The 14,022-nt window shown below is 40.2% G+C and overlaps 1 pseudogene; it reads left to right on the forward strand.

Moving 5' to 3' along the window:
- The window catches only part of LOC102826300, a 62,836-nt pseudogene extending 49,701 nt beyond the window's left edge, over positions 1 to 13,135 (forward strand).
- Positions 13,136 to 14,022: the final 887 nt, after the last annotated feature.

Raw genomic sequence — 14,022 nt, forward strand, 5'->3', positions numbered from 1 at the left:
GGTTCAGGATTCCACCTATAGTCTTATGTAATGCAGAGGTTCCACAGGAAGCCTCCTTCACTGGGCATGTTGTAGCCCCATTTGAGATATTCCAATCAGTTATAGGCAGAAGACGAAATTACAAGCTTTCTATGGTGATATTTCTGGCTATTCCTTTCTCTCCCCCTCAAGTGTCTATTTTATAATATAATGCAAGGAAAACCAAGATTCGAAAGACAGCTAAGCATTTTAACATTATTTTCCCCCTTTCCCCAGTTCCAACCATGTCTCAATCCCTGTATCCCAGAGCCCTGTTTTTCCAAGGTTGTACATACATCATTATTTACCTCTGTCCCACTTAGCCCATGCAAACCTGCCTAATTGTTCTCTCACTGCTTTGTTCTTCCATTCCCCTCCTGTTCAATGATTTTATGTTCTATTGGGTCACCTTTCTCTAGAATGGGACAAATGTGGATCTTTTCCAGTTGGTGGGCCAGGTAGTTGTCGTCCAAATTTCTTGGTATAGACTAGTGAGTGTCTCCAGTGCGGCATCATTTTGTTGAAAGATTTTAATTTGTTTTCCATCAATTTCTGGAGCCTTGTTTTTTTGCCAGTGTCTTCAGTACTACTTGGACTTCTTTCCTCAGTACTATTGTGACTTGGTACTCCTAGACATGCCCAGCTGTGTTCATGTGACACAGGTTTGCTGAGCCCCCACCGAACACCAATGTTTTAAGTGAACCCTGCTCTTTCAGAGCCCACCTCCAGGGCTCTGCTTGGCCCTATAAGTGTCTCCTGCATTTAGTAGCTGCAATTTAAGCTCTCAGTGACTTACTTCCTGAATGTCAGGATGGTGACAACAAAGGGAGAGATCAGGTTCAAGGAAAGTACACTGGATTGGGCATTAAAAGGCCATGTCTTGGTCCAATTTAGCGTTAGTCTGACCATGTGATTTTTAGCAAATCTCTACCTCTGTCTGGGCAGGGATTAGAACTGAAGGGACTACAGATGGAGGTCTTTTTAACTAGTTAAAACAAAGGCCACACACTCAGAAGTCCAATGATCCCTGGTGATAGATTCACAGACTGACTGACATTAAGGAGGTCATTTATCCTCTCTGAGCCCCTTGGTTCAATAAACAACTAATATTGCAATTAGCTTATTTTCTTCCCAACAATGAGTCCTGGGGTGACACTGTAGGATACATATTAGACTGCTAACTGCAAGATTGGCAGTTCAAAACCACCAGCCAGTCCTTGGAAAGCCTATACAGGGTCACTATAACTTGGAACCGACATGATGGCACTTAACAACAACAGAATCATTATTTTATCAAAAACAGTACCATACTTTATTAAATTATAAGATTTAGGTTACTTGAAATTTGCATACTATCAAAAAGAAAACTCTACCAAATTAATTATACATAGTTGTCAAGTACATTGTTGATTTTAAAAGGATGCATCCAATTAAAAAAAATATATATATAAATAAATGAGTGGTATGGATTGAATTGTGTTGTAAATATATGTTGTAAATCCTAACCCCTATGCCTGTGGTTGAGCCCTGATGTTGCTGTAAAATAAGCACTGGACTGCTAACAGCAAGGTTAGCAGTTCAAAACCATAACCCACTCTTAGGAAGAAAGATGAGACTTTCTGCTCCCATAAAGATTTCCAGCCTCAGAAAGCCTACACAGGGTCACTATGAGTCAGAATCGACTGTGGTGAGTTTGAGTTTTTGAGTATTCCACTGTGTCATCCATTTTTGTATTCCATTGGGTCACCTTTCTCTAGAATGTTCAAGTTTTTGCCTGTTAATAGAGATTGATTTTTTTCTAATTTTTACCTATTATGTATAATAACATCATGGTATTTTCAATAGACTCATATGCATGTAAAAGTTGGACAGTGAATAAGGAAGACTATAGATGAATTGATGCATTTGAGCTGTGGTGTTAGAGAAGAAGAATAAAAGTACCATGGGCTGCCAAAAGAACAAACAGATCTGTGTTGGAAAAAGTGCAACCAGAATGCTCCTTAGAAGCTAAGATAGTCAGACTTCTCTCATATTTTGGATATACTATCAGGAGCGACCCATCCCTGGAAAAGGACATCATGCTTGGTAAAGTGGAGTGCCAGCAAAAAAAGCGGACACTCCTAAAGAGATGAATTGGCACAGTGGCAGCAGCAGTGGGCTTGAGCATAGCAGCAATTGTGAGGATGGTGCAGGACCAGGTGGTGTTTTGGTCTGTTGTACATAGAGTTGCTATGGGTAGGAATCAATTGGACAGCACCTAACAACAACAATATGAATAAAGCAGCTGTAAACATTCCTGAACAGGTCTTTGTGTGGGCAGGTGTTGTTATTCCGTTTAGGTAATTTCTAGAGTGGATTTACTGGGCAAATGGTAAGTAACTTTATAATAACTGCTTAATTTCTTTTCAAAGTGATAGATCCACTTTACATTCTTACTAGGAATATATGGAAGTCCTAGTTGCTCCACATCCTCACCAGTACTTGAGAATGTTAGTCTTTTTAATTCTAGTCATGTAATGGTACCTCACTGTGGCTTTCATTTGTACTTTCCTATGACGAATGATGTTAAGCATCTGTTTATGTACTTATTGGCTATTTACATATTTTCTTTTGTGAGGTAATTATTCAAATATTTTGACCATTTAAAAATTCAGCTATTTGTTTTCTTATTATTGAATTGTAAGAGTTGTTTGTATATACTGGGTACAAGTCCTTTGTCAAATATATATGTATTATATATACATATATCAGAGTCTGTGGTTTGCCTATTCATTTTCTCAACATTGACTTTTGAAGAGCAAGCATTAAAAAATTTGATACAGTCTAATTTATCACTTTTTCTTTTATAGTTTATGCCTTTTGTGTCTTTTATGTGAGAAATATTTAAATAAGAAATATTTGAGTGGCTTTTAAAAACATCTCTGCTGTAGTTTTAGTAGGGAGAAAAACTAGGCATGTATGATTAATCTATACTTTTAACAAGGAACTTCTTTTAGCTCATTTTCTTCCTTTGGAAAATTCCCTTCCTGCCCCATTTTGCATCTCCTTTCTTCATAGGAAGTAGATGGGTACCATAGCAGGAACAGGCAAATCTGGCTTTCCTTAACTCCAACCACTCACAGTGGGATAACCTTGTTGTTAGGTGCCATCGAGTTGGTATTGACTCATAGTGACCCTATGCACAACAGAATGAAACACTGTCCCGTCCTGGGCCAACCTCACAATTGGTGCCATGCTTGAGTCCATTGAAGCTGCCACTTTGCTAATCCATCTTGCTGGGGGTCTTCCTCTTCTTCTCTGACCCTCCACTCTACCAAATATGATATCCTTCTTCAGTGACTGGTCCCTCTGACAATATGTCCAAAATATGAGAGATGAAGATTGGCCATCCTGGCCTCCACAGAGCACTCTGGTTGCACTTCTTCCAACACAGATCTGTTGTTTCTTTTGGCAGCCCATGATACTTTCAATAGTTTCCTCCAATACCATAACTCAAATGCATCAATTCTTCTACGGTTTTCCTTATTCACTGTCCAGCTTTTGCATGCATATGAGGTTATTGAAAATACCATGGCTTGGGTCAGGCGCATCTTAGTCTTCACGCTGACATCTTTGCTCTTCAACAATTTTAAAAGGTCTTGTGCAGCAGATTTGCCTAATGCAATATGTCATTTGATTTCTTGAGTGATGCTTCCATGAGTGTTGATGGTTGATCCAAGAAAAATGAAGTCTTTGACAACTTCAATCTTTTCTCAATTGATAAGAATGTTGGTATTGGTCCAGTGGTGAGGATTTTTGTTTTTTTTTATGTTGAAATGCTATCCATACCATAGGCTGTGGTCTCTGATCTTCATCAGTAAATATTTAAAGTCCTCTTCACTTTCAGCAAGCAAGGTTGTATCATCTGCATATCGAAGGTTGTTAATAAGTCTTCCTCCAATCCTGATGCCACGTTCTTCTTCATATAACCCAGCTTCTCAGATTATTTGCTCAGCATACAGGTTGAATAAGTATGGTGAAGAATATAACCCTGTCACACACCTTTCCTAATTTTAAACTATTCAGTGTTCCCATGTTCTATTCGAACAATTGCCTCTTGGTCCATGTACAGATTCCTCATAAGCACAATTAAGTATAGTCTAAGGAAAGTCACTTAATCTCTTTGGGTCTCATTTTCCCCAGAGGGAGTAAGAGAAATGTTTTGACCTCAGGGAGAGGTGACAAGGTCAGGAGGGGAGAGGTCGCAGGACTTAGGGCTCTACAGGTAAGCTGGACACCTTCTGGGATGAGCAGGTCAAAACCTTTTCTAGTCAGAGCTCAGGTATGGCAAGCTCCCAGGCCTCACTACTCTGCTGAGACACTGTGGCCCAGATAGAGAAATGGGCCCAGCATCACAGTTTGCCCATGGAGACAGGGCTCATTTCTAGTCTTAAATTTTCTCTGCATCCAGAGATGCCTCTGGGCTAGACAAGCTTGTAGAACCTGTCTAAATTTCTCCCTGTGTTTTACACTTCCTCACCATCCATAGAACTCTCCAGGCTGCTCCTGCTTAACCAGCGCCACCTACAGGACATAAGGAAAACAAAATGTTTCTGGGTTCTCCAACTCCTGAGATAGAAGGAGCCCATTTGCAGAGAACTTCTGCGGTGCCCAGTTTCACTCTGCACACATGCGGTCGCCATGAGTTGGAATCAGCTCCATGACAATTACCAACAACCTAGGTGCCCAGCTTTGCACCCCACATTGGTTTCTCCTTATATCCACACCACAAACCCATAAGGCAGTAACTACATTACCTTTTTTAATAGATTCTGGTGACACTGTATGCTAGGCACTGGACTGCTAACTGCAAGGTCAGTGGTTAAAATCCACTGTTGTTGTTGTTAAGTGCCGCCAAGTCGGTTCCGACTCATAGCGACCCTGTACAGGGTTTCCGAGGGTGTAAATCTTTACGGGAGTAGAAAGCCTCATCTTTCTCCCGCGGAGCGGCTGATAGTTTCGAACCGCTGACCTTAAGGTTCTTAAGGTTCACAGTCCGATTCGTAACCACTACGCTACAAAATCCACTAGCCTCAGGGAAAAAGATGAGGCTTTCTGCTCCCACAAAGACTGACAGTCTTGCAAACCCTATACAAGGTTACTATGAGTTAGAACTGACTCAGTGGCACCTAAAAACAACAATATGAGATGGAATTTACTCGGTAGCAGTGGATTTGGTTTTGTGTTTTAAGATACCTCCAGGTATAAGATGCATCATTATTTGTTATGCCATTAAAAAAATTAACAACTATTAATTAAAATAATATAGTTCTTTCTTTTAAAAAAAAATTTTAAAACCTTTTTTATTGTGAATTGAGTGAAGGTTTACAGAGCAGATCATCAGTCATTACAATTATTTTTTGTGTCATTACAATTATTGCAACCCCTTCCATGTACCCTCAGTTAACAGTATTTATCTCTGTTCACTTTAACTCTTGCTCCCGTCCCCGTGTCTTCCACTACCTTCATCTTCCTTGTGCCAACCTTCCTCTTGATGTATACTGTCTAATAAACTATGTCTACTTTCTAACCAGTGAGGAATTAGTACAGTGGCAGCAAAATGAGCCCAAGTGTAAAACAACTGTGAGGATGGCGGAGAACCAACCAGTGTCCCATTGTGCATAGGGGTCACCATGAGTGGAACCAACCTGACAGCACCCAACAACATCATATATCAAGTCAAGGGATTCTATATTTCTATTTCTAACTTTCTGTGAAAGCACCATGCCATTTTCCATAGTAGTTGCACCATTTTGTAGTCCCACCACCAGTGTAGGAGGGTCCCATAGTTATTTCTTATCACTTTATTTTACGCTTACTGAAGAGCTCTTTTAGACTTGTTGTTGTTGTTGTTGTTAAGTGCCATCGAGTCGGTTCCGACCCATAGCGACCCTGTACAGGGTTTCCGAGGGTGTAAGTCTTTACGGGAGTAGAAAGCCTCATCTTTCTCCTGCGGAGCGGCTGGTAGTTTCGAACCGCTGACCTTAAGGTTCGCAGCCCGATTCGTAGCCACTACGCTACCAGAGCTCCTTTTAGACTTACTTAGACTTTTATCATATGTCATTCTTCTGCATATATAAAAGGGAAACTATCAACAAAATGGAGTCCTGGTGTGGCACAGTGGATTAATGTGCTGAGCTGCAAAGTTGGTTTGAACTGCAAGGTCGGCAGTTCAAACTCACCAGCCGCTCCTCAGAAACCCTACACAGTGTGGTTATGGGTTGGAACTGACTTGATGGCACTTAACAACAACAACAACATCAGCAAAATAATTTAATTAAGGTATTCCCAAAACTTTTGTGTAGAGTCTGATTTTTCTGGGTTACTTTTTCATTCAAAGTCATAAGTGTCTGTGTTTTTTCAGATAAAGTCATCACCTGTGCCATTTAGAGTGTGAATTTTCTTTAGCATGTACCAGTATGGTCCCTGGGATGTTCTTCCATTCTGCAAGTTTGATGCACACTTCAGACATTGACAAATAAACCACAATTGCTGATTTTAGTTGTTGTCGTTGGTAAGTGTTGTCAAGTCAGCTCCAACTCATAGCAATCCTGTGTAAGGTTTCTGAAGAATGACTGGTGGGTTTGAATTGATGACCTTGTGGTTAGTAGTTCACTGTTGATCCTATAGTGCTACACCTGTACCCCCAGTTGCTACCTGACTACTGAAATTGTAACATGTCTTGATTTCAGAGATGTGAGCGGTAATGTGTATTTTAGAATGCACAAAATATTGTGACAGATTTACTTGCTCAGCAAAACTATTGGGATGCCTACTTTATGCCATGCCCTATACAAGAGGCAGGAGAGACAGACATCAAACAAATAAACACACAGATTTAATTGTTTAATGATGATGGTTGTAATAAACTCTTCGCAGGAGGAAGGTTTGAGAGGGGTCCGTGGTAGGAATGACTGTGTCTGGGATCAAAGAGAACTTCCTTCAGGATGTGACATCTGACTGAGCTCTGAAGAATAAATAAGAGCTAGTTCCAGCACCCTTGGAGTCTTCATGTTGCGCTGTAGGATAAGCACTGAACTGTTGACAGTAAGATTGGCGGTTCAAAACTACCAGCTGCTCCTTGGAAAGCCTATACAGTGTTGGTGTAAGTTGGAACCATCTCAACAGCACTTAACCACAAGCTTTCAATCATTCTGGAGCAGCCTGAGGGACTTATTTGATCTACCTTCTTTGCTGTTCAGTGGAGGAAATTGATGTACGGGAAGAGAAAGGGACTTCTAAGGAGCACAGCAGGCAGTCTAATCTAGAACCCAAGCTCCAAGTCCCCTCTTATACCTAGCTTCAGTAGTTCTGGCCAGACCTTGGTTAAATTCCTACTTTCCTTAGTCCTGGGGAAGATTACTGGTAGTTGGAAACAAAGGGCCATGTCCTCCTTAAGTCCTAGGAAGCTGTGTCAGCCCCAAGTCTGCAGTTACCAGTTTGCACTAGTGATGACTGATTAGAGCCTCAATCCTGGAACCCTCTCAGGGCTAGGACTGGCTCAGAATGGACCTGGACTCTGGATACTGTCAGGTGAGGCCTGTACTCCATGTTCCTCCAGCTACCCTGCTGGGATGGGTGAAATTCCAGCCCCACTGACCTCACAGTCCCTCTGAACCTTCCATTTAGGCATAATAACAAAAGGGCTCTGAATTACATAAGGCATGGTACCATGACCCTGGTATGGTAAAACAGGCATGTCTGCAGCCTTCTACCCTCAGTACAACCTCAGTACCACAGATCCGAATATACAACTTAGTGCTTTTGTTTGTTTATTTTTTCAGGAAAAAATTCTAGAACTGAACTTGCCGGGTCAAAGGAATGCACATTTAAAGATTTTTGATAAACCACTAGCAAATAGTCCTCCTGGAGTTTTGTACCAGTTTACACTCCTAACAGAGTGTGAGGAGAATGCCTCCACCTTTACTCACCAAGCAAAGGCTCTTTTTTGTGCTGTTTGTCGGTCCCAGAAGCCAGTCAGTCTCTCACTGCAGTTTTCTCTGGCACTGTTAGTCTTTAACGAGAGAACCTCTCAGATCCTACATGCATTAAAGTAATCTCTGTGGCTCATTACAAAAACGGAAAGGCAAGCACACAGACAGGGAGAAAACATTTGCAAAAAATATATCCAATAATGGATTTGTATCTGATATATAAAGAACTCTTAACACTTAATAAGAAGACAAATAATAGTAGGAAAAGGATTTAAACCCATATTTCTCTAAAGAAGATCTATAGATAGCCAAAAAGCACATGACAAGATACCCCACACACTATTGTTGTTAGGTGCCCATCAAATCAGTTTCAAGTCATTTAAAAACAAAACATTGCTGGGTTCTATGCCATCTTCACAATTGTTGTTGGCAGGTTAGAACCTTAGATCTTGCAGTTTGCAAATGCTTAACCCACCAATGCCACTAGGACTCCTCACATACCTATTGTTGTTGTTGACAAGTGAAGTTGATTTAGTTCTGACTTATAGCGATCCTGTATAGGGTTTCCAAGGAGCGGTTGGTGGGTTTGAACCACCAAACTTGAAGTTCACAGCCCAGTGGTTTTCCTATAGTGCCGCAACAGGCCTATAAAATAGTCACCCATGAAGAATGTATTCCCCCAATCAACTACATGACAGTGAAATTAAGACATTTCCAAGTAAACAGGAATTGAAGGAATTTGTAATAACCAGATCAACTTTACAAAAAATACCAAGGAGTGTTCTATGGACTGAGAGCCAGCAACAACAGACAACAACCTGAGATTAACATACATGCTGCACCACCCAGAACTCAATCCAGATATATTGCTGTTAAGTACCGTGGAGTTGGTTCCGACTCATAGTGACCCTGCACAGGGTTTCCAAGGCTGTAAATCTTTATGGGAGAAGAAAGCCTCATCTTTCTCCCGCAGAATGGCTGGTAGTTTCGAACTGCTGACCTTGAGGTTGGCAGCCCAACTCATAACCACTATGCTACCAGAGTTCCTTCAATCCAGATATAGAAGTATTTAAAGTAAAACAAACTTAAAGACGGAAAATAGGGACCAGAGATTAATTTATAATGAAGTCAGCTACAAAGCAAACAAGAGGTAATAGTGTAGATATAAAATTTCCAAATGGCAAGAAGTCAAGTAGATTTAAAGATAAAACAGACTGTTTTAAGTGGGGGGAAAAATTAATAAATTACAGGGTAACCTCAAAGAAATTTAATACACTTTTACATTAAAGTAAAAAAAAGGAAAATCAGAAAGATTTAGTAAACATTAACACAACAGAAATTAAAATGACAAGAAAACCACAAACAAAATGAACTCAGTACAGAAAATTATGAGGAACAAAAAAATAAGAAGCACACAGCAAAATGACTGTAATCAATTCATACCTGTTGATAATTACACTGAATGTAAATAGATTAAATGCACCAGTTGAGACAAAGAGTAGCAGAATGGATGGAGATAACCTACATGCCTCTCAACAGAAGAATGGATACATACTGCACAATGGAATACTATGCAACATTGAAGAATAACAATGAATCTGCAAAACACCTCACAACACCTCTGGGCCTGGAGGACATTTGCTGACTGAAATTAGTCAATCACAAAAGAACAACTATTGTATGACACCAATGTTGTAAAATGTTTGTTTGTTTTTTAGGAAAAAGTTTTCTTTATAAAAGAAACATTCTGTGGTGGTTAGGTTGTGGGGAAGGAAAATTATTCACAGGCTAGAGGATAGACACAAGTTAATATGGGTGACAGGGCAGGCAATCAATATACATACAACAAGAGGGAGGCTGGCAAAGAAAAGATGAAGGTAGTGCAAGACACAGGGAGGATTGCGGTAGTTAAAGTGAATACTGTTAACTGTGTTTACCCCTATTCACTTTAATATGCAGGGGACTGCAGTCATTGTGGTGAAGCAGAATATATGATTTGCTGAATGTAATACTGATGATCTGCTCTATAAACCTTTACTCAATTTACAATAAAAAGATTTTTAAAAGGACCAGTGGTTGCTTGAGAGGCAGGGGATGGGAAGCTGGGAAGGAGACATGGACTACAAAGGGGCATGAAGAAACTTGGGGATGTCTTAGTTCTCTAGTGCTATTTATTATTAACAGAAATACCACAAGTGGATGATTTTAGCAAACAAATTTATTCTATCACAGTTTAGGAGGCTAGAAGTCTGAATTTAGAGCTCAGGCTCAAGAGAAAGGTCCTTGTCTCCTTTCTGCATCCGTAGGCCCACTACTCCTTGGAGAGCTCCATGTGCCTTGGCATCCATCTTTTCCTGAATCTAGAAGTCCCCCCGTGCAGGGACCGCAGACCCAAAGGACACACTCTAGTCATGGCTTTTCTATGTTGGTGGTAGTATGTCCCTTCGAGACTACAATATTGCCTTTGGTGGAGGCAGGTCTAATGACTTTCACTAGCTTGTCCTACCATTGTTGTTAAGTGCCTTCCAGTCAGTCTGACTTTCAGTGACCCTGTGTAGGGTTTCCTAGGAGTGACTGATGGGTTTGAACCACTAAATTTGTGGTTAGCAATCTAGTGCTTATCCTATAGTGCCATATCATGTCCTACCATAAATACCCCTTTTTGTATTTGTCAGGGGTCCAGTGTGGGGTTCTGGCAGTTGTTGAGTATGTCTGTTACAATTGTGCATTCTGGAACTAGGGAGATCACTACAGGATAAGTTTGGGGACCTACTGAGTCCATTGTGAGATGGACTTGAGCTAAGACCCCATTAATAACTTGACCTCCATGTGTTCCACTCTGACTTGTGGGTCACAGTGACATTTTGGGTCTCCTGGAATTAGTGTCAATTCAGAGTCAATGTCCAGTAATTCCTGAGAAGTATATTTCCTTTTCCTCAAGAACAGTCACTCTTAAAAGGCCATAGATACCTTTTCAGAAGAATGGGAAAAACACTAACAGTATAAATTTTTGACAGTGTAGTGGGGTCCTTCCCCAAAGGGACTTGGCCTTGCCTTCATACAAGGGGTCTATAAACTGGCTCAAGTCTGGGAATTGACTGAGGGGCTGTGAATTTCTATTCTGGTGATTCAAGTTATGGCATTTCAAGTTAGACTGAATTCTTCTGCTTGTACAGATTAAGTAAATATGTAGTAGGTTTTTTTCAGCTCTTTCACTCTTAAGGACACCCTGTCTAAGTCTCCAATGTTGCCATAAATCCATATGAGTCAGACTATTCTGATTACTACGTTGATTCTGCTGCCCATTACTGTATCCACACCCACCTTGTCTTTGTGGATTCAGTGCTGACACTTGGCCCGACCCCATGTTTCAGAATCCCATTTCTTCCCCTCATTTAACATTAGACACCATTTGAGGTTGGGAATTCAGTTGTTATTATAATTCAGGCACTCTTAAAATAATACTCTGGGTTTGTTTTTTGACAATATCAGCTGTATTACTACAAGAAACAGGGCTTTCTTTCAAGGCAGAAGTGGAAACTTTGAGGTCTTTAATGCAGTGCTTGAGCTCAGACTCTGAAGTGCTGAGCTCACCTCTTTCCTTTACCACTTGATCTATTGTAAGTAGGACCAACCAACCAATTTACCTATACTCATCCTGATGAAATTACAGAAAAGTACCAAATGCAGCATCACTCAGAGCCTTTCTTGTCACCAATATTTGATCTACTTTTTGTGTATTAACATTGTCACCTCATGCCATGAACTAGCATTGGCCTCTTTATTAATGGATGAAGAGTTATGGATGCCTTTAAAATTAGTCAGAACTCAAATGGGGGCCAAGCGCCAGGCCACGGACCCTGCTGTATACTCGCCATGGCAACCAAGGCCTCCAGGAGCAGGAAGACTTCGTGCTGTTTCGGTATGATACAGGCCCGAGTGTTGATACTGGTGTTTGGGATAATATAGCATCGATAAAAGCCTATGATAAAGCCGTGGCTTCATTTAAGCATGCTCTGAAGAATCGTGTTATTTGTAAATCTTCAGACAAGCCAAAAGACACACTTAAAAGAAAACCTACTAAGAAGAAAAAGAGCCAAAAAAAAGAATACCACAACTCCACTGAAACAGTGAAAAGTTAGTGATGAACGTTTGTTTTATTTGGTCAGAAGATGGCTGCATTTATCCAGAGACCATTGCTCCAATTGATTTTTTTTTTTTTTAAGCAAAATCAAATTTTATTCTCCATGTTTTCTATGGTCATATCTCCTTTACAAGAAATATAATTTGAAACATAAATCAACTAAATCTAGTTTATATTTCAGTGATTTTAAAATTATGAAAAGAAAAATCATGTTATATTCATTTTTAAAATTTTTGTTGTCATCATTACTGTTGTTAAGTACCATCAAGTTGGTACCGACTCATAGAGACACTATGCACAACAGAACAAAACACTGTCCAGTCCTGTGTCAACCTCACAATCATTGCTATGTATGAGCCCACTGCTGCTGCCACTGTGCTAATCAATCTAGTTGGTGGTCCAATTGATTTTTAAGAGAGAAATCTGTGTTGTGGTTTACATTGGATATGAAAATTGTTGTTATTGTTAAGTGAGAGGAGAAAATCTGTGTGATCTACTTTTCCCAGCCTTTGGAGCAGTTAATAATACAGACCAGAATGCTCAAGAGAATGAAAATGAAAGTCACATTTCAACAATTGAAAGTGAGAACTCCTCCAAGTCTCCTAGAAATAAACCAAATAACATCAAGTCTAAAACTATTCCATGGGGCTCTTTTCTACCTCCACTGCCTCCAATGCCTGGGCCAGGAGTGGGACTTGGAAAATCAGGTCTAAAATTTAATGGCCCACCAACAACAACACCCTCTTTCCTATGAAGTTGGCTGCCTCTGTTTCCTTCTGGACCACCAATAATTCCCCCACCACCTCCCTCATATCCAGATTCTATTGAGGGTGCTGGTGCTCTGGGAAATGTGTTAATCTCTTGGTACATAAGTGGCTATCACACTAGCTATTTTATAGGTTTCAGACAAAATCAAAAAAGAAAGAAAGTATTCCCATTTCAATTAAGGAGAAATACTGGGGATGAAGCAGCAAGTTACATGACACCATTAAAGAAATAATCGGACAAGTCCAGACTGTGGAATATGGAATAGAAGAGAACTCCTTCATTTCTTAACAATAAATTGATGTCATGAAAGGGGAATAAAAAGAGGTGGTGGTAGCTAACTAGCCTAGATTAAGAGATTTCAGAGCCATCACAGCCAAATGCAGTGTACTAACCTCGATTGGACTGATTGTCCTGATTTGAAAAACTATAAAAGACATGAGGGAAAGGGAAAAAACTTTGAGGAAGCTTTAATATGGACTGGATTTAAAATTATATTAGATAATTACTGCTAATTTTATGAACTGTGATAAGGGTGTTTATAGGAAAATGTCTTTTAAATTTTTGTGTGCTGAAGTATTTAGGATTAAAGTCTTATGTTTTCAATATATATATATATATTAACCTTTTTTATTTTTTGTGAATTATGTGATAGTTTACATGGGAGAACATTAGTTTTACATTAATTCTATCATATATCGTCTCTCATTGCCATGGTTACAATCCCCTCCATGTAATCCTTCCCCCGTGCCCCCCAGGTCTTCAGCACACAGTCCTTCTCCCTCTCTGGATCTAAAGTCTCCAGCTGTTCCATTGCTCCACGTCATCATCTCTGCCTCCATTTCAGGCATCATTGCTTCTCTGGGTAGGGTCCCGCTCTCTGCTCTTCTCCCTTGATGGTCCTAGGGACCTCCGCTCCTAGACTGAAAAGTTAATCACTCCCCTTCTTGCTATAAAACGTCTACCTTTACATTCCCAACCCTCACAATCAGTCCAGATAACAATTATTCAATATTGTATCACATGAGACCCGTCTGCATTTCATTGCATCAGCCCCACCTAGTCAGATTGAATACTACTCACTGGAGATTCTACCTTCCTCCAGGCCCTCTGGATCTAGGT

The sequence above is a fragment of the Chrysochloris asiatica genome, unplaced genomic scaffold (assembly GCF_000296735.1).
Source record: "Chrysochloris asiatica unplaced genomic scaffold, ChrAsi1.0 scaffold00014, whole genome shotgun sequence".
Classification (NCBI taxonomy): domain Eukaryota; kingdom Metazoa; phylum Chordata; class Mammalia; order Afrosoricida; family Chrysochloridae; genus Chrysochloris; species Chrysochloris asiatica.